A 20,230-nucleotide genomic window follows, 5' to 3' on the forward strand; every position below is an offset into this window, starting at 1 on the left:
ATAATGAAGTCTGCTAGGGGGCATCAGTACATTTTGGTTATATTGGACTATGCCACCCGTTATCCGGAAGCAATTCCTCTCCGAAATACCTCGGCCAAAACCATAGCCAAAGAGCTATCCCTTGTTTTTAGCCGCGTGGGTATTTGTAAGGAACTGCTTACGGACCAAGGTACACCCTTTATGTCCCGGGTTATGAAAGAATTATGCAAGTTGTACGAAGTGAAGCAATTGTGTACATCTGTGTATCACCCCCAAACAGATGGGTTGGTTGAAAGATTCAACAAAACCCTAAAACAAATGTTAAAGAAGGTGGTGGATAGAGATGGAAAGAATTGGGATTGTCTAATACCCTATCTGATGTTTGCCATTAGGGAGGTACCCCAATCCTCTACGGGTTTCTCACCCTTCGAGTTGCTCTATGGGAGACACCCAAGAGGGCTGCTGGATATCGCCAAGGAAACTTGGGAAAATGAGAGTTCTCCTCACAGGAGTGTGATTGAGCATGTCGCCCTGATGCAAGATAGAATTGCACAGGTAATGCCAATTGTAAAGGAACATTTAACCCAAGCGCAGTTAGCACAGCAGAGAGTGTACAACCGTGGGGCCAAGACACGTACTTTTTCCCCGGGGGATAGGGTCTTGGTGCTAATCCCTACGGTTGAAAGCAAATTTCTGGCCAAATGGCAAGGTCCATATGAAGTAATTGAAAAAATTAGTGAGGTGAACTACAGGGTTAGACAGCCAGGAAGGCGAAAGCCGGAGCAGATCTATCACGTCAATCTGCTGAAAGCCTGGAGGGATAGGGAATCCCTAGTCGCAGAGACTTTGTCACAAGTACAGCCTGATTGCTTAGTTCCTGAGGTTGGAATAGCAGACACCTTATCGAAACCCCAACAACAGGAGGTTAAAGAGTTTGTACTTCGTAACAAAGAGATTTTCTCTGAGCTTCCGGGACAAACATCTGGCGTAGAGCATGACATTATCACCCCGCCAGGAGAAAGGGTAAAACTAAAACCTTATAGAATACCAGAGGCCCGGCGGGAGGCAATACGTGGGGAGGTTCAAAGGATGCTGGAATTGGGTGTGATAGAGGAGTCCCAGAGTGACTGGTCCAGTCCTATTGTACTAGTGCCCAAACCTGATGGGAGCTGGCGGTTTTGTAACGATTTTAGACAATTAAATAAAGTTACAAAATTTGACACCTACCCCATGCCACGTATAGATGAGTTGGTTGACCGGCTGGGAACAGCCCGATATATGACAACTCTTGATCTCACCAAAGGGTATTGGCAAATTCCCCTGGCCGAGTCGGCCAAGGAGAAAACTGCGTTTGTAACCCCAGATGGGGCATTCCAATATAAGAGAATGCCGTTTGGGTTACAGAATGCACCGGCAACATTCCAGCGGAAAATGGATAAGATTCTGAGGCCCCATCATAAATATGCTGCAGCTTACCTGGATGATGTGATTATTCATAGCACAGACTGGGTCTCACATTTGCCAAAAGTACAAGCAGTCCTAGACTCTATCCGGGAAGCTGGGTTTACGGCCAATCCAAAGAAGTGTACCATTGGACAGGAGGAGGCCAAATATCTTGGGTACACTATTGGGAGGGGGGTGATAAAACCCCAAGTCAATAAAGTCGAGGCCATACAGAGTTGGCCACGTCCCAACAGCAAGAAACAGGTACGAGCCTTTCTGGGAATAGCTGGCTATTATCGACGATTCATTCCCCATTTTGCTTCTCAGGCTGTGCCCCTCACCAACCTGACAAAAGGGAAAGAGTCGGTTATGGTTAAATGGTCCCCAGAGGCTGAGGAAGCATTTCAGTCCTTAAAAACAGCCTTATGTAGCCAGCCAGTGTTGTACTCACCAGACTTCTCTAAGGACTTTGTTGTACAAACTGATGCATCAGACGTTGGGTTAGGAGCAGTGTTATCCCAGGTCTGGAACGGGGAAGAGCACCCAGTCATTTACCTCAGCAGGAAGTTGAAGTCCCATGAGGTAAATTACTCCACGATTGAGAAGGAATGTTTAGCAGTGAAGTGGGCTCTAGATTCCCTTCGGTACTATCTGCTAGGTAGGCACTTTGACCTGGTGACTGATCACGCTCCTTTAAAGTGGATGGCTCAAAACAAGGAGACCAATAGAAGGGTAAATAGGTGGTTCCTAGCCCTACAGGAATTTAACTTTACAGTTAAGCATCGCCCTGGTGTTAAAATGGGGAATGTGGATGCTTTGTCTCGGATACATGCGTGTCTGGCTGCTTGTGTTACAACCCCAAGGTTGAAACAAGAGGGGGGGGTATGTGGCAGCATGCAGGTAAAATCACCTGGTTGTATTCAGGATGGGAAATATGTGTGTCCTAGATTCAGGCTTTATGCAGACTTTTACAATTAGAGGGGAAGAGTTAATGAGCCCAGCTGTAGTAAGTGGGCTCATTAAGGCCTCTACAAAAAACCCCAGCATGCATAGGGAGATGCTCCATCCTGGAACCAGTTTTGTGTGTATAGACTGGGGAGTCTGAGATCTGTTCTGTGCGGTGAGTTAACGCCTGTGTGGCAAACTCCTACAATAGAGACAGGGACTGGGGCAGCACAAGGCTGCACCCAGTTGTTAGACAGGGAGTCTACGTGTGTAGTTAGAGGTCAAGCTGACCAGGATTTATTTTCTTGTTTTATTTTGTTTGGCTGTTATATGTATCACTGCATGTAGCCTAAATAAACCGGATCTTTTGTTTTTTGCACCTACACCGCTGTCTGCTGTGCCTGACTTTGTGTTGTGAACCCATCCAGGGGGTCACACACACCCGCTACCGAGCGAACCCCCTCACAATATATATATATATACGTTTATATGTTGATTTTATATATATTATATATATGCTATTTGACGGATCCATGAGATCTTGATTCGTTTTTGTTGGATCAACATGACATGTCAACACAGAGAGTGTGTGGGGACCCACACACATATATATACCGCCTATTTAGGGCTGATGGTGGTAACCAGCATAATGTTGTGTAAGTACAATTAAATGGATATTGATTTTAACTATGTATATCTTTAATTTAACAATACCTGAGTTACTTGTGCCATTAAAGTCCAATTTTCTCCCTATTTTTTTCTAATATGATTTAGATTACTATTTTTAGACTATCTATCTATCTATCTATCTATCTATCTATCTATCTATCTATCTATCTATCTATCTATCTATCTATCGATGTAGTCCCATTATATCATGACATTTGAACTTGTTCTTTGATTTCCTCTATATCTCCTGTAGAGGATATATTAATGCATCTATGTTAAAATGCCCGATGAGACCACAAGAAAATGGCCGCTATTTGTAGTTACATAGTAGGCAAGGTTGAAAAAAGACAAATCCATGAAGTCCAACCTATGTGTGTGATTTTATGTCAGTATTACATTGTACATCCCTGTATGTTGTGGCCGTTCAGATGCATATCTAATAGTTTTTTGAAATTATCGATGCTCCCCCGCTGAAACCACTGCCTGTGGAAGGGAATTCCATGTCCTTACCGCTCTTACAGTAAAGAACCCTCTACGCAGTTTAAGGTTAAACCGCTTCTCTTCTAATTTTAGTGTCTTATTAAATTCCCTTACGCAGAAAAGTTTTATCCTTATTGTGGGGTCACCAGTACAGTATTTGTACATTGAAATCATATCCCCACTCAAGCAACAGAACAAGTTCAGTGCTCGCAACCTATCCTCAAAACTAATGTCCTACAGACCCTTTATTCATTTTGTTCCCTTTCTCTGGACCCTCTCCAGTTCCAGCACATCCTTTCTGAGGTGCACAGAATTATCATTTTATCTCTGGAGTTAATCCCCTTTTTAATGCATGCCAATATTCTGTTTGCTTTGCTTGCAGCAGCTTGGCATTGCATGCCATCTACTAGGACCCCGAGGTCCTTTTCCATTCTAGATTCCCCCAGAGTTTCTCCCCCCGCGAGTAGATTGCATTCATATTTATGCCACCCTAATGCATTATTTTAAAATTTTCCACATTAAACATCATTTACCATTTAGTTGCCCATCCCATTCATTTCTTCAGATCTTCTTGCAAGGTTTCCACATCCTGCGGAGAAGTTTTTGCCCTGCTTAGCTTAGTATCATCCTCAAATACAGAGATTGAACTGTTTATCCCATCCTCTAGGTCATTTATGAATAAATTAAATAGGATTGGTCCCAGCACAGAACCCTGTGGGACCCCACTTTCTATCCCTGCTCATTCTGAGTACTCCCTATTTATTATTACCCTCTGAACTCACCCCTGTAGCCAGTTTTCAATCCATGTACTCACCCTATGGTCCATGCCAACTGACCTTATTTTGTACAGTGAACATTTATGGGGAACTGTATCAAATGCTTTTGCAAAATCTAGATACACCACATCTATGGGCCTTCCTTTATCTACATGGCAGCTCACCTCCTCATAGAAGGTTAATAGATTGGTTTGGCAAGACAGATTCTTCATGAATCCATGCTGATTACTGCTAATGATACCGTTCTCATTACAAAAATCTTGTATATAGTCCCTTATCATCCCATAGCTTGAATACAATTGATGTTAGGCTAATTGGTCTGTAATTCCCTGTGATGTATCTTGGCCCTTTCTAAAATACATTGGATTTCCTCCAATTAACTGGTACCATTCCAGTCAGGAGACTGTTCGTAAAAATTAACAACAATGGTTTGGCAATTACCTGACTGGGTTTTTTGTTGCATTCTCTGTAAAGTTGGAATGCTGATGATGATCCCTCAGCCTTGTATTTTTTGAAGGCCTTCTCCTTTGCTTTTATATGCATTTTTACATTGGAGTTAAGCCACCCAGGTTAGCTATTAGCTATTAGCTCTTTTAAATTAATTTCCCATTGGGATGCACTGGCTAATGGCCTTATTTTAAAATTCTCTTTATTTATAGATCTATAGATAAGAACTTTAATTTTGTGAGCTGGTCCATAGGAAAATGGCCACCTTTACTTCAACAAAATAGCCACTATATTTATATAATTCTTTCAATTCAGCACCCTTTGACCCCTGAGGATGCGCTAGAGCATGAAACTAGTTGGCTGGAGAAAAAAGTGCTGATGTCATTCCTGTTGCATGTTGTTGTGTTGAAGTGGCCTTAGCTGTAAGTTCTGGATATTGTTGTTTGTACCTGTTTACCTGCTTATTCACTGTGCCTATATGCTACTTTAGTCTTTGCACAGCTATTTGATCTGGGCATTACACCATTTTAATGGTTGAGCACACAGTGGTGTTTCACCTTTGAGATTTCATTTAAAGTGTTTTTAAACCCAGGACCCTGCATTCACTAAACCTGGTTTTCCACAGTACATATAACATGGATATGCAATTAGTTTAGTAAATATAAACTGCTAAATACATTTTCTCATCAACAGTATATAGCATTCAATATTATATTCATTTTCATTCTACTCTGACTGTCCTTTGAGGCTGCATGACCCCTGACCCTCTGTCTCGACAGTGCTGATTGGCCCTGTGCTGATCACATGCACCCTCCCAAGAAAAACAGCTGTCTAAGGCCGCGTACACACGGGCGGACTGTCTGACGGACTTGGTCCGCTGAAACGTGTTTCAGCGGACAATCCGCTCGTGTGTGGGCTTCAGCGGACTTTTTCAGCGGACAGTCTGGCGGACTAAGTCTTTCGGAATTTCCGTAATATTGTCCGTCCAAACTTGGTTTCAGCGGACAGTCTGCTCGTGAGTAGGCAAGTTGGACGGACTAAGTATGGCGCATGCTCAGAAAGGATTTACACGGCCGAAGGTTGCATTGCAGTGTATTGGACATCGTATTTCTAGTCCCGTCGTACGTGCTGTACACGTCATCGCGCAAGCTTTCAGCGGACTGTCTGTTCATCGTGTGTGGTCAAGTCCGTTCATTCAAAAGTAGGACGGACTGTCTGTCGGATTGTCTGACGGACTTAGTTGGACGGATAGTCCGCCCATGTGTACGCGGCCTAACAATACACACGAAACTGAGCATGTGCAGATTGACTCCAAAAGCTTTGCCTTATCAGGAGATGGATTGGGGACAGTGGAAGAAGGGGAGGATTAGAGAAGACAGGAGCAAACAGCCTTTTTTGCACAATGCAGAGAATTAACCTTGTAGGTTCCACAGTGAGTATAACAAGCATGCTTTACTGCATATACAGACTGATTTTACTGTTGTGGGTTTAGTAACACTTTAAAGTGGATATAAACCCGCTCTCATATTTCTAAATTACTTCCATAGTGCTGATCTATAAGGATATACATGCCTCCTGCATGTATCCTTACCTGTAAAATGTCTCCCCTTTAGCTGTTTGGAGCCCTGCAATACTCTGGATTCTCAGGGTAGGTCTGTTGTCCAGGGCTCAGTGGGTGGAGTCATAAAGTCAGTATACTCCCCGTCCACCTCTATACTTCCCTTGGTCAGACATCAATATTTCTTACACTGAACTTCTGCTGGTCTTGTGGATTATGCCCCATGATCACTAACATCCATTCAAAACCCAGGTAAATCACCACATGACTTCAACATGCCCAATCATGCTGAGGTGTGGAGCACCCAATCCTGGGAGAGCTGGAGAAGAAAGGAGGGGGGATGTGAAGTACACAGAATGCTTCTCTCACACTGGTGTCAGTCACAGCAAGGGGGAAGAAAGGGAAACCTATATCTCTGTGTGTCTGTTTTCATTTTACTAAAGAAAGATAAGAGGATTACTCAGAGCTGGATTAACTCAAGACTGGGCACAGATGAAATGACATCCTCTGCTGTAACAGATATGAGTCTTAATACAATTTTTTGGGGGGGTTTACATCCACTTTGTACACAAATATTCCCTTTTTTTTTAAATGCTACACTATTATCCATCTCTTTGCCTTTTGGTGAGCATGTATTCCACAAAGTCCTGCCATCCATCTGCTATTCTTAAAGGCTATTAACCTGGTGGATGTCAGCTCCTGAAGGTCATTACTCCTGGGAGTCTGTCCCCAGTGTTACATTGTTGAATCTCGATGTAACAATTCCCAGTTTTCTGCCTATGACTTGTACAGCATCACTTTCTGGTGAGTGCATTGGATTAGTGGTGGGACACATTGAACCACTCTGTTAGAGTGGTCCAGAGAGGCTTATGGATCACTAAGGACTATCAAGAGTGCCACTTATTTTTTAACTTTTTTTGTTATTTATTTACATCACTTTATGATATAACATTTGGTGTTATATACAGTATATAATTAAGTGCTGCACATTTTTTTCTTTATTATATGCTACATGCGTGTCCAGGATGTTGGTGGATAGTCAATTGTTCACAAGGAATCCAAATATTATGGGTATTTAAAAAATGTCTGTATTCAGAGGAAAATGGAGGCTGCCATTGCTGGCCTCTTCTGGAAATTCTAGTTACCTAGCTACTACAGTAATGTGGTATCGGTACCTTCTAAAGCACTTATCCTTAGGAAATATGCATATCAAAAGCTCTGAATTCATTAGGTAAATACTTTTTTTTTTGAGTCAGTGTCTCACCAAGTAGTGAAGCCATAGGATAAATATGATAGCCAGGTGACTAGCTTAAAATTAAAATCATCAAGTCTCTTGATAAGACAGTATTGAAGCCACTGACTACCAGACAAATCATATTTTGAGAAGGATTACGTCTTGAATTGTGAATGTTCTACTGTTAAAATGTTTGTTAAATTGCACAGGATGAATGTAAATATGAGGTTGGAACTGTACTTATCTGAACACCCTACTTTGTTTTTTTCCAAACATATAGTATACATTGACATGGCACTAACATATGAATACATTGATCTCCAAAAACTACACACCTAGATCTAGTTGTCTGTGCCTGGTCTGGCACACGTTAAAATAAATTTGCAGGGTAAAGTAACAGATTTGCTTAAAGGCCCCCTGCTACACACACACACACACACACACACACACACACACACACACACACACACACACACACACACACTGCTTATACCGTATACCGACTTCCTGTTTCCTAGCAGAGCAAATAAAAAATCCCTATACAAAGTTTAGGTCAATCGGTTCACTTTCCCTCTTGGTCAGTCTCTTGATGCTGCATTGTGGGCGGAAGGTGAGACGGTTCAATGCTCCACCATATCCAGGAGTCTTTCAGTTTGCTTCAGTGAGCCAAGCAATGCAAACGTAAGCAATAGGTAGTGAGGAAGGAAGTTGGCCATTTAAATGAATCTGTTACTGTACCCTGCATGGGCAAAGCACATTATTTAGGGAAGTGGACATAAGTATTGTATATGTTCCGATTTTTTTTTTTAATTGTGGGCTGGCCCAAAATTGTGCACTTTGTTTCGTGACCTTTTACATTTTTACAGTACGTAACACAACACATAAAGTTTACAGACTACTTTCTCAGAAGATAAACCTTTTTTCTTTGGGTGTGGACAAAAAGTATGCATCTACCTAGCACCATTCCTTTAAAAGTCACTTTTATAAGTGGTTAATGTATTTTACAGCCTTGCAAAGTAGTTGCATCAAAAATTCCAAACCAGAAACAAAATATTCATGGAAGTAATTCTCAATTGTAGTTCATATGATGACTTTCCATTTTAATCCTTTCTTTATGGGCGATTGCTAAAGGACACAAAGACATTGATTAGAGTATTGAGGGTAATTGTTTTATGTTCAAACAGAATTCTGTGCTGCTTCTAGGGTAGTGGTTTTGTACATTTTAATTGTTTCTTTGCCTTTGTGGGATATTGTAGCAAGGTTATGTTTTAAATTGTATTTTCTGGAGCAGAGACAGTTTTGGGCTCCAAAAATGTACAAATATTAAGAGCAGATGGTAATGTTAATGTGCAAGATTCTTCTTTGGGACTCTAGTCTCAAGTCCTGTTTGATGGACAACCAGATCAAAGACATTAGCCAAAAAAGCTGCACTTGCTATATAGTAAGAAGATCAGGAATGGAACTGTTAACGTGAAAGTTGCTAATAATCAGCCTCGGTCAACCCTCTTGAATCACCAGTGTCTCTTTTGCATGCTAATCACACAGCAGGCATAGATATATATTCAAGCTTACTTTGCTGCATGAAAGGTGCCTCCAGGTGTCTCTGTATCACATAAAAGGGAGCACAGAGCACTGATGGCTCAGTTTTTTCAGTGCTTCCATAAGTCTGCCTTATGAAGGATCGTGCAAGACCTGGTTCACATATCAAGGTATATTTCCGACTGTATACAGTATGAATGCACTGTCTCTGGAGGTCAATTGAGTCAAATATGCCAAAAGTCTGTTAACCAAAGTCAAGGGGCAATGTTCTTCCTCTCCGGAGAAGATTCTTGTTCACTGCTATCATGTTCATCTAAAGGTGTGAACCTTAACATCCCCTTACATTCCACTGATATGATGATCCTTTATTGAACTCTCCTCTGAGTCCTCAATTTGGTAATAAAAATGTAAACAAACAAATTTTGTAAGTGACACCCCACTAATAAACATATATGTATTAGCTGGAGTAGTGTTGATAAAAGTGCTGCCCTACTTTAAAATATATTTAACTGGGTTCTAACATAACTAAAATAAAATCATTTTTTTTCTGTTGGTTTTTAATCTGTATTTTACATTTTTGTGTCTCATTAAAATGTTTGCTCCCACTGTCAGCCTAATAAAAGAAGCATAACTGTTTATTTTTAAAAAGTAAAGAAAAATCCACTTTTTGCAATGAAATTATTCAACAATTAAAATGTCTGCATTTGTAGTCATGTTGTAATTTAAAGCAGAAAAGGAAAGGAAAGGATTAGAGTCAGAGCCAGGTATCTTTCAATTCCAGCATTGTCACCTGAACAGGAAATAAACAATTTTCCCAGTGGTGATGCAAACAGCTATAATAACAGTCATCATTTTCTAAAACTTTCAAAATTTGTGTGATTAGCTAACTGCTGTTTGCAGAAATCACACCTGACATCACTTCCAGCTTACCTGAAACAGCGCCATTTCCAAAAATCAAAAGCATTCAATCACACTGACCTTGGTGTGATCAAATGCTTTTATGGGCAGAGGAGGGATTGGGGGTCTTATAGACCCCAGATCTCTCCAGAAGGAGGATGTTTACCTTCCTTGTGACAGCAATAAAAGTGATAAAAAAAAATGAAAGAGACAGTGTAATAAAAAGAAAAAAAAAATATAATAATAATAAAAAAAAGTAAGTTCCCCCCCCCCATGCCCGCGTGCAAAGGTGAATGCAGGCGTTGGTCCTGCACACACGCAAATATCGATGGTCTCACACATATGAGGTATTATAACGAACGTAAGATCATGGGCAATAATTCTAGCACCTGACCTTCTGTGCAAATCTAAAGTGGTAACCTGTAAAGGCTTTTAAAGCGTCGCCTGCACATAGTCGCCGTTGCTACACAAATACGGTCTGAAAATTACAAAACCCACCAATTTATTCTCTAGGACATCTGCTTTAAAAATATATAATGTTTGGGGTTCTAAGTAATTTTCTAGCAAAAAATACAGATTGTAACATGTAAACAAAAAGTGCCAGAAAAGGCCTGGTCTTCAAGTGGTTAAGTATATTATTAGATAAACAAAAACTTTTTTTCATATTACTCTAATTATTATATTTGCCTTTGTGTTTCTTAAGAAACAAGGAACTGCAATTGCTTAAATATTTGTATTGCAACTACTCGACCGGAATAATCATTCCAGGAACTGTTTGTTAACTGCTGGTTATGTGAAAGCATAAACTCTTTTACTCCCAGAGTTTTCATTATAATTAGTTTTTTTCTTCACTTAGCTTATACAAAAGAAGTCTGGATGCTGATAGCAGACACTGAGTTGAAGGTCTAGTACGTACCTTATATATTGTTCAAAGGCGGTGTATGTCTAGCTCAGACTGTTCCGGGTTAATGGCAATTTTAAACACAGAAGTTAATGCTTACTCATTTTAAGGCGTTTCCTTGCTCTTACCTTACCAGTTTAACTACAATGTGGAATGTGTACTGACTTTGTTTTACTATTTAACATATTAGAACCACAATCAATAAAAGACTAATGACCATAAACTGTAGATCTGCAAGTAAGTATAATAGAAACTCAAATCAAAACCCAAATTGTTAAAAAACAAAATAAATATCTCTAGAAAGTACATTATAGGTTTCTAGGTTTCCTTTATTTAGATATGACAGCACCATAGACCAAGTAACTCTAGCTAGGACTGGTTTTATACAAAGACTATGCAAAGCTGTGCCCTTAACTCCCAAGTTTCTGAAATTAGAAAAAGGAAGACATGCCACTTAACTCTACCACACCCCCAGTTTTGTGGGCCAACAAAAATTAATAACCAGACTTACAAGTTCTTTCTTTCACTTCTACTTTCTCTTCTACTTTCAATTTTGCTTCATTCTTTCAATTTAGAGGCTAGAAAATTGGTTTAGTGTAGCATAACATTTTGGTAGTTGCATCTTTGAACAAAAACAAGAGACAACTGAGGAGAAAGAGGGAGAGGGGGATTTAGTTGGAAAATGAGGGGCTGTTGGAAGATGAGCGTGCCCTAGGATGTAAAAGATTAATGCCCTGTACACACGGTCGGACATTCCGACTACAAAATCCGCCTGATTTTTTCCGACGGATTTTGGCCCAAACTTGTCTTGCATACACACAGTCGCACAAAGTTCTTGGAAAATCCGATCGTTCAGAACGTAGTGACGTAGAACACATATGACAAGACTATAAAGAGGGCAGTAGCCAATAACTTTTGTCTTCTAATTTATTCTGAGCAAGCGTGGCACTTTGTCCGTCGGAATTGTGTATACACAATTGGAATTTAAACAATCGGATTTTGTTGTTGGAAAATTTTAGATCCTGCTCTCCAGCTTTCTGTGTCGGAAATCCCGATGGAAAAAGTCCAATGGAGCCCACACACGATCAAATTTTCCGATAACAAGGTCCAATCGCACATTTTCCATCTGAAAGTCCGACCATGTGTACAGGGCATAAGGGAATTATGGTCCTGTCAGGGAAGACAGGCTTTCCATGTAAGATCCCGGCATGCACGCATGGGTACTAGCACTTTAAGACACACACCTGTCACTAATACTGAAGTCAGGTGGGCTATTTAAACAGGGCTCCAACAGAGGTTCATTGCTGTTTGGTCTGCAGTTTCTGTGTTGTATCCTGTTTCCTTTGTGACCTGAATCTGATCCAGCTTGTCGTTACCTGTGATTGCCTGCTGCCTATTCTGATCCCGGCTTCTCTTTGACTCTGATCCTGCCTGCTGATTCTGTCTGCTGATCTTCCGGTACGACTCGGCTTGTGACATGACCTCTCTTCTGCCTATTGTCTATGCCTGATCTGCCCGATTATTACGGACCCGGCCTGTCTGACCCTGCATCTCGCTCATCCAGCCTGCTTCAGCTCCCAGCCCTGCAAGCCTGCATCTGGTACTGCTCTGTGGTTCATCCTAGCCTGCCACCAGTCAAGCATAGTGTGAGCTCATCAAATACCTGCCTGCTGATCACTGCTACTACAGGGACTATTGAACTGTTTACAGGCACTCATACCCCACCGTGCTCCTGTGGCTGCTGTATCACTACCAGTGGTCCACGAGCCGGAGTTGTACGAGAGGCCTTCCTCTGCACGTCAGGCTCACATCCCAGGTACGTAACAGTACCAAACAGCCATGTCTGAGCCTGCAAGAGGACCCTCTCCAGTGGATGAAATATGTCAGCACCTTGCTGCTCTTACACAGGCAGTTAAGTCACTGCAGGAAGGATACGTGCGTCTGGAAGAGCGGGTACAGTCCCTGTCCACTCCAACAACTACAGCTCCTGCATCTGATCCTGCCTCCTCCCCCACCCAAGCTGGGACTTCAGCCGGCTATACAGTAATGATGTTACCCCCTGAGCCACGTGTACCTAATCCTGAGAGGTTTTCCGGTGATCGGAGTAAATTGAGAGCCTTCGCAATGCCTGTCAGCTCTACTTTGCTCTCCAGCCACTGACTTTTTCCCTGGAAACCACCAAGGTGGGATTCATTATTTCCCTCCTCCAAGGGGAACCACAGTCTTGGGCCCACCGTCTGTTAGAAAAGAACAACGCACAACTAAACACCATGCAAATGTTCTTTGATGCCATGGCGCTGATTTATGATGACCAACAACGTACCTCCACCGCTGAAGTCGCCCTTCATGCACTCCAGCAAGACCGTAGAGCGGCTGAGGACTATGTCACTGAATTTAGACGCTGGAGTGCAGACACTAGCTGGAATGATGCAGCTCTGCGTCATCAATTTCGTCTGGGTCTCTCGGAAAGCCTGAAAGATGAGTTTGCTTGGGTCAGGGTGCCAATCTCTCTGGAAGCCCTAATCACTCAAGCAAGTCTGAAAGAGCCACACAGCACTTCCGTCCAGCCTGGATGCTACCTAAGATCCCTGCTCCTCCTAACCCGGCTCCTGGAAACTCCACTTTCCCCCCTCCAGAGGTGCCTGAACCCATGCAATTGGGCCTGATTCATTCTTCATTGACTTCAGAAGAACACCAAAGCTGATGAGTAAATAACCTCTGCCTGTACTGTGGAGAAGCCGGTCACTTTGTACGTATCTGTCCTGCCAAGCTGCGTAAGTGTCTTTCCCTTTCTTCACTCAACCAGTCACCCCTGCCCACCTTATCTGCCAGCTCAGCTCATATCGCTCTGCCTATTTCCTTCAAGCTGTCGGGAAGAACCGTATCAGTGACCGCTATTATTGTTTCTGGAGCATGTATCTGTTTCATCGACCAGTCCTTCACAGCTCAGCAACATATTCCTCTACAAACCAGAGGACAGGGACCCACTGTATTTCTGGCCGATGGGTCTCGCATTAAATCTGGACTGGTAACCAAGGAGAGGTGGAGTTGGCTGACCATCTCCTCCACCAACCATCAAGAGCTGCTGCGTTTAGATGCAATCGCTTCACCCTTGTTCCCCGTCATTCTGGGCCTGCCCTGGCTATAGGCCCACAACCCACAGATAGACTGGGAATCCGGAAGTGTCAAGTTCCAGTCAGCATATTGCCAGAGACACTATTTGGAAACTTCCCCACCATCACCTGCTACCCTGCTGTGTATGGACGCAGACCCTGAATTATGTCGAGTAGTTCCAGATTCTTACTACGAATACCTGGATGTTTTCAGCAGACGAGGAGCAGACACTCTTCTTCCACACAGACCTTATGACTGCCCCATTGAGCTCCTACCCGGGACCGAGATTCCATTTGGGCACATCTTTCCTTTAACTGAACGGGAATCAGGAGTTTTGAAGGACTATATTGATGAGAATCTGCATAAAGGATTCATCCGTCCCTCTACCTCACCGGCTGGTGCTGGTATATTTTTTGTAGAAAAGAAGGATCTTTCCCTGAGACCATGTGGACTATCGTGACCTAAATAAAATAACAGTGAAGAATTGCTATCCCCTTCCTATAGTCCCTGAACTGTTCCAAAGACTCAAATCAGCAAGTAACTTTACCAAGCTGGATTTAAGAGGGGCCTATAACCTGGTTCTTATACGAAAAGAGGATGAATGGAAAACTGCCTTCCATACCCGTTTCGGGCACTTTGAATATCTAGTTATGCCCTTTGGCCTTTGTAATGCCCCTGCCACCTTTCAGTAGTTTATTAACAATATTTTCAAAGACTTTCTGGATATTTTCGTGGTTCTCTACCTTGATGACATTTTGATATTCTCCGTATCACTAGAGGTGCACAGAGGGCATGTTAAAAGTGTATTGTGCTGGCTCCGCAAATATGGACTTTATGCCAAAGCCGAGAAATGCAACTTTGAGCAACAGAGCATCCAGTTCTTAGGTCTGATCATCTCGACCGAAGGGATCAAGATGGACCCACAGAAAGTCTCAGCGATACTAGATTGGCCAGCCCCCACAGACAAGAAGGGAATACAACGCTTTGTGGGCTTTGCCAATTTTTATCGCAAGTTTATCAAGAACTTTTCCGCTATCATTCACCCTATTACACAGCTGACCAAACAAGGTATCCGTTTCTGTTGGACTTCTGAGGCTCAAGCTGCTTTTGAAACTTTAAAGAGACTCTACCTTGCCCTATATTGTGGAGGTGGATGCTTCAGAAAGTGCAGTTGGGGCCATTCTATCACAACGTCAAGGCCTCAAAGAAGTGATCCATCCAGTGGCATTCTTTTCACGCAAACTCACGTCAGCTGAAAGAAACTACGATGTAGGGGATCGGGAACTTTTGGCGATCAAAACTGCATGGGAGGAATGGAGGTACTTGCTGGAGGGAGCGGCCCATCCAATTCTGATCTACACAGATCATAAGAATCTTGAATATCTGCGATCCACTAAACGCCTCAAACCACACCAAACTCGTTGGGCACTCTTTTTTTCAAGATTCTCATTCCATATTACATACAGGCCCGGATCAAAGAACACTAAGCCTGATGCGTTGTCGCGCATGTTCGAAGATCCAAGAGACATCCTAATACCAGACACCATTTTACCAGCTGGAAACTTCCTACTATTACACACTGACCTTTTGTCTCAGTTACAGCAAGCTTCTGCAGAAACACCCAGTCCTCCAGGGGTCACACTACAAGCAAAGAATGGACTATTATGGAGGGGTAAGCAGATTTTTGTACCTAAAGAGGTTCGAACAATGATCTTGGGGGTTTGCCATGACCACCCTTTGGCAGGCCATTTTGTGCTATCTTTGTGGTAGTGGATCGCTTATCAAAGATGGCTCATTTCATTCCTCTAAAAGGTACACCATTGGCTTCAGAAACTGCTCGGGTGTTTATAAAATAAATTGTCAGACTCCATGGAGTCCCTGCAAATATTGTGTCTGATCGCGGTGTCCAGTTCACATCCAGATTTTGGAGGGCCTTATGTGAGATCCTACAGATTGAACTCTCATTCTCTTCTGCTTACCACCCACAAACCAATGGGCAGACGGAGAGGACTAATCAAACCCTAGAACAATACATCCGTTGTTTTACTTCTTTTGTCCAGGATGACTGGGTATCATTATTACCCCTGGCGGAATTTGCCTATAATAATGCCAACCATTCTGCCACCAAGCAATCTCTGTTCTTTTCTAATTATGGATTCCATCCCACCTTCTTACCTAATCTTGTTGCAGAATCTTCCATTCCAGCTGTCCAGGATACTCTGGACTTTTTCTCTCGCTATAATATGTTGTTACAGGAAACCATCGCGAAAGAGCAGGAAGACAGCAAGAAATGATTTGACAAGAAAAGAAGGGGGAAACTGACCTTGCAACCAGGAGATCAAGTATGGCTTTCAACAAGGAATTTGAAGATGCTATGTCCTTCAAGGAAGCTGGCACTAAGGTTCGTAGGACCCTTTCTGGTAAAGAGAAAAATTGATGATGTTTCTTTTGAATTAAACTTATCTGAGTCTTTTAAAATCCACCCAGTGTTTCATGTATCCTTGCTGAAGCCTGTTGTGCCAGATCCATTTCCGGATCATAGACCAGGTCCTCCCGCACCTATTATTATTGATGGGGATGAGGAATTTGAGGTTGAGGCTGTTTTAGACTGCAGGAAAAGAAGGGGTCAGACACAATATTTAATCAAGTGGAAGGGTTATGGTCCAGAGGAGAATTCCTGGGAACCTGCACGAAATGTACATGCCACAGACTTGATCCGTGCCTTCTTCCGCAGGAATCCACAAAAGAGGAACCAGTTGGGCACCCGGAGGTTGTCCGTAGGGAGGGGGCAATGTCAGGGAAGACAGGCTTTCCATGTAAGATCCCGGCGTGCACGCATTGGTACTAGCACTTTAAGACACACACCTGTCACTAATACTGAAGTCAGGCGGGGGTTCAGGGCTCCAACAGAGGTTCATTGCTGTTTGGTCTGCAGCTTCGTTGTTGTATCCTGTTTCCTGTGTGACCTCTGAATCTGATCCAGCTTGTCGTTACCTGTGATTGCCTGCTGCCTGTTCTGATCCCAGCTTCCCTTTGACTCTGATCCTGCCTGCTGATTCTGTCTGCTGATCTTCCAGTATGACTCGGCTTGTGACCTGACCTCTCTTCTGCCTATTGTCTATGCCTGATCTGCCTGATTATTACCGACCCGGCCTGTCTGACCCTGCATCTCGCTTATCCAGCCTACTTCAGCTCCCAGCCCTGCAAGCCTGCATCTGGTACTGCTCTGTGGTTCATTCCAGCCTGCCACCAGTCAAGCATTGTGTGAGCTCATCCACTACCTGCCTGCTGATCACCGCTACTACAGGGACTATTGAAATGTTTATAGGCACTCATACCCCACCATACTCCTGTGGCTGCTGTATCACTACCAGTGGTCCGCGAGCCGGAGTCGTACGAGAGACCTTCCTCTGCACTTCAGGCTCACATTCCAGGTACGTAACAGGTCCCCTTTTTTTATTTAACCGCTTCAATACAGGACACTTGTGACAAATACCACTGTCACTGGGGGTTTTGGAAGGGGCTGTGGGCTCGCCTCCTACCCACAGACTATGGCCCAGCAGAGAATGTGAGATTTGGAGGGCTATTTGCAGTCTCCCACCACCTGGAGAAGATGCCACCTCCAGACATTTGTGTCTGTGGTCGTCAGTTCATCGGAACCAGCTGAACGCGGTATCTGTGGCTGGGCTCCTGGAGTCATTTCTGGCTACCTAAACCTATTGGCCTGGCTGAGCTAAATATATACTTTTATTCCACAATGTACTGTTAGCTGATAAAGGCATATACAAGATGACGGTATTCCCAAAGCGCGGGGCTACAAGAGTTGGGGACAAACCGGCATTGAGCTAATGTAATGTAATGCTACATCCCTTCTCCCCCCCCCCCCCCTTGTTGCTGTGTTAATTGTGATGGGTCAGGGCACATAGACAAAGGTCTGGAGACACCTCTCAGCTGTGTAAGGAGGGGCTGCCTGCTTATCATAATCCCTTCATGTGTTTCAACTGTAGTTGTTTGAATATATAAGTGTTGAGTTTCCATTGGTTCCTCCCTGTCCCCTACCTCCTCTATGACAAGGCTAAGAGGAGTGTCCCTAACTGTGTTTAAAGTGTATGTTTGGTTTTTAATAAACAGTTTATGCTCTGGATGTTTAACCCTCAATATCTGTGTGGCTTGTCTCGTGATTGAGGGGTTAAGGGCTGGTTATGGCGAGTCTTCAGGCTGCGGGTGCGTTTGGAGGACAGGAGACATAGGTCTGGCGGAGATGCTCAGTAGGGGTATCCGAGATCCGTCACAGTGGTGGCAGTGGTGGGATGTCTTTTGCAGTCCGGGAAATCACCACCGGGATTCAAGATCCGGGCAGCCGCCGCTGAGGAGCGATATGGGGACCAGCTAGCATGAGAGCGGAGTTCGGGAGGAGGCTGCAAGGCATGCGGAAACAACATCGGGGACCAGCGACAGAGCACACCATGCTCGGCTGGGAGGATGTGATCTGCCGACAGCTCTGGCAAGAGACGCTAAGCCACGAGCGGCACCATCAGGGGAAGATCCTTCCCTCCTCCACAGAGATGTACTGGACGTAGTACCGTGCGCGAGAGGTGTTCCTGAGGGAACAACCGTGAGATTGTCAGGGCTGGCTTAGCCCTTCCTTCTCTGGGCTGGCTGCTCAGCTGTTGGCTAATTGCCAGCTCTCATCTCTCCCCACAGTTACCCAGCTGTTCCTAATCCTGCTCGTCTGATCCGCCTACTTAAAGCTGTCCAGCTCACTTCATCTCTGCCTTTGCCTTGATCACATCACAAGAAACCATCTCCTGCGGTTCTGTTTTAGGACTGGTTTGCTGACATGCCTTCTGGCTCCTTATCCTGCTTGCTGTTGCTCCACTTGGATCCCTGACTTCTGGCCTGGCTGATTACCCGATCTGGTTATTGAACTCTGGACTGGCTGACTACTCGATCCAGTTACTGGATTCTGGCTATGCTTTAACTACGCTTACTCTATTTACCTTTTTATTTTTATTTAATAAACAAGTGTGATTTAATTGTACTTCTGTCTCGGTCTGATTCATGGTTTCTGACAGTAGGCGAAGGCAATGAATTCAGAAGATACAGTCAATCCACTTGTTGGTAATGTTTTTTCCAGATTGGATGAGTAAGATCCCCCTAATGGATCAGTTTGCCATGGCATTACAAATGCTCCTGAGTCACACGGCTCACCTGGAAACCCCCACTGTGGCTGCTCCGGCAGGCCATCCCTGCAGCTGCGCCAGTCTCTGTGCAGGCACCCGCCTCGAGTATTACCTCTATAAGACGTATGTCTGGTTCTGCTCCACCTTCCCCAGCGATTTGGGGGCGATCCAGTTCAATGCAGAGGGTTTCTCAATCAGGTTGAGATATAATTTGAGATGTTGCCCCAAGCGTTTTCCATGGACATAAGAAAAGTAGGTTTCCTGATATCTTTGCTTTCTGAGAGAGCCTTGGCCCAGGCTAACCCTCTATGGGAGATGCAAAGACCTGTTGTCTTGAGTTACCCTGAGTTTATGGTCTCCTTTAAAAGGGTATTTGACGTTCCCGCATGCTCCGCTTCTTCTGCCAAGTGCCTCATGTCCATCAAACAGAGTACGAGAACTATTGCCGACTACGCCATTGAATTCTGTACTCTGGCAGCAGAGGTTGCTTGGAACAATGAGGCCCCCGTGACTGCTTTTTCTCATGGTCTCTCGGATTCCATCAAAGATGAGATAGCAGCCCGAGATATACCCACTGAGCTGGAGAGCTTGATCTCCTTTGCTATCCTCATTGACTCCAGACTCAGAGAAAGACTTTCTTTTAACGAGCGCTTGCGGAAGCTTCCTGTACATTTGCCTCCGAGCTTTGTAGTCCCACCCATGCCTCCCTCACCTCCCATGCCTCTTAGTACAGAGTTTGTTAGTGAGGATGAACCCATGCACCTGGGCTTCACGCATCTCTCTGCGGATCAGAGAGCCTTTAGGAGGAGGGAGAGATTGTGTCTTTATTGTGGCCAGACAGTCACTTTTTGAAGTCTTGTCCTACCTGTCCAGGGAACGCCTGAACCTTGAGGTCCTGTCATGGACAGACCTTAGGTGGCGTTGTTTCGTCCCCAGTTATCCAGAAAGATAAGCCCCTGGTTTTCGATCACCCTTTCTTGGGCTGAATCGTCCATCGAGATACAGGCTCTAATCGAATCTGGGGCTGCAGGCCTGTTCATTGATGTTGCATTTGTTTCGCAGCAC

General features: G+C 43.9%; 1 protein-coding gene across 1 annotated transcript in view; it reads right to left on the reverse strand.

Moving 5' to 3' along the window:
• Positions 1-11,003, reverse strand: part of SMAGP (small cell adhesion glycoprotein) — a 53,276-nt gene extending 42,273 nt beyond the window's left edge. The window contains exon 1 of the mRNA XM_077483687.1: positions 10,884-11,003. The gene's annotated coding sequence lies outside the window, so the exon portion shown is untranslated. The remainder of the gene's footprint in view (positions 1-10,883) is intronic.
• Between the last annotated feature and the right edge of the window lie 9,227 nt (positions 11,004-20,230).

The sequence above is a fragment of the Lithobates pipiens genome, unplaced genomic scaffold (genome assembly GCF_037356315.1).
Source record: "Lithobates pipiens isolate NorthernLeopardFrog02 unplaced genomic scaffold, aLitPip1_a1.2 Scaffold_16, whole genome shotgun sequence".
Taxonomy (NCBI): Eukaryota; Metazoa; Chordata; class Amphibia; order Anura; family Ranidae; genus Lithobates; species Lithobates pipiens.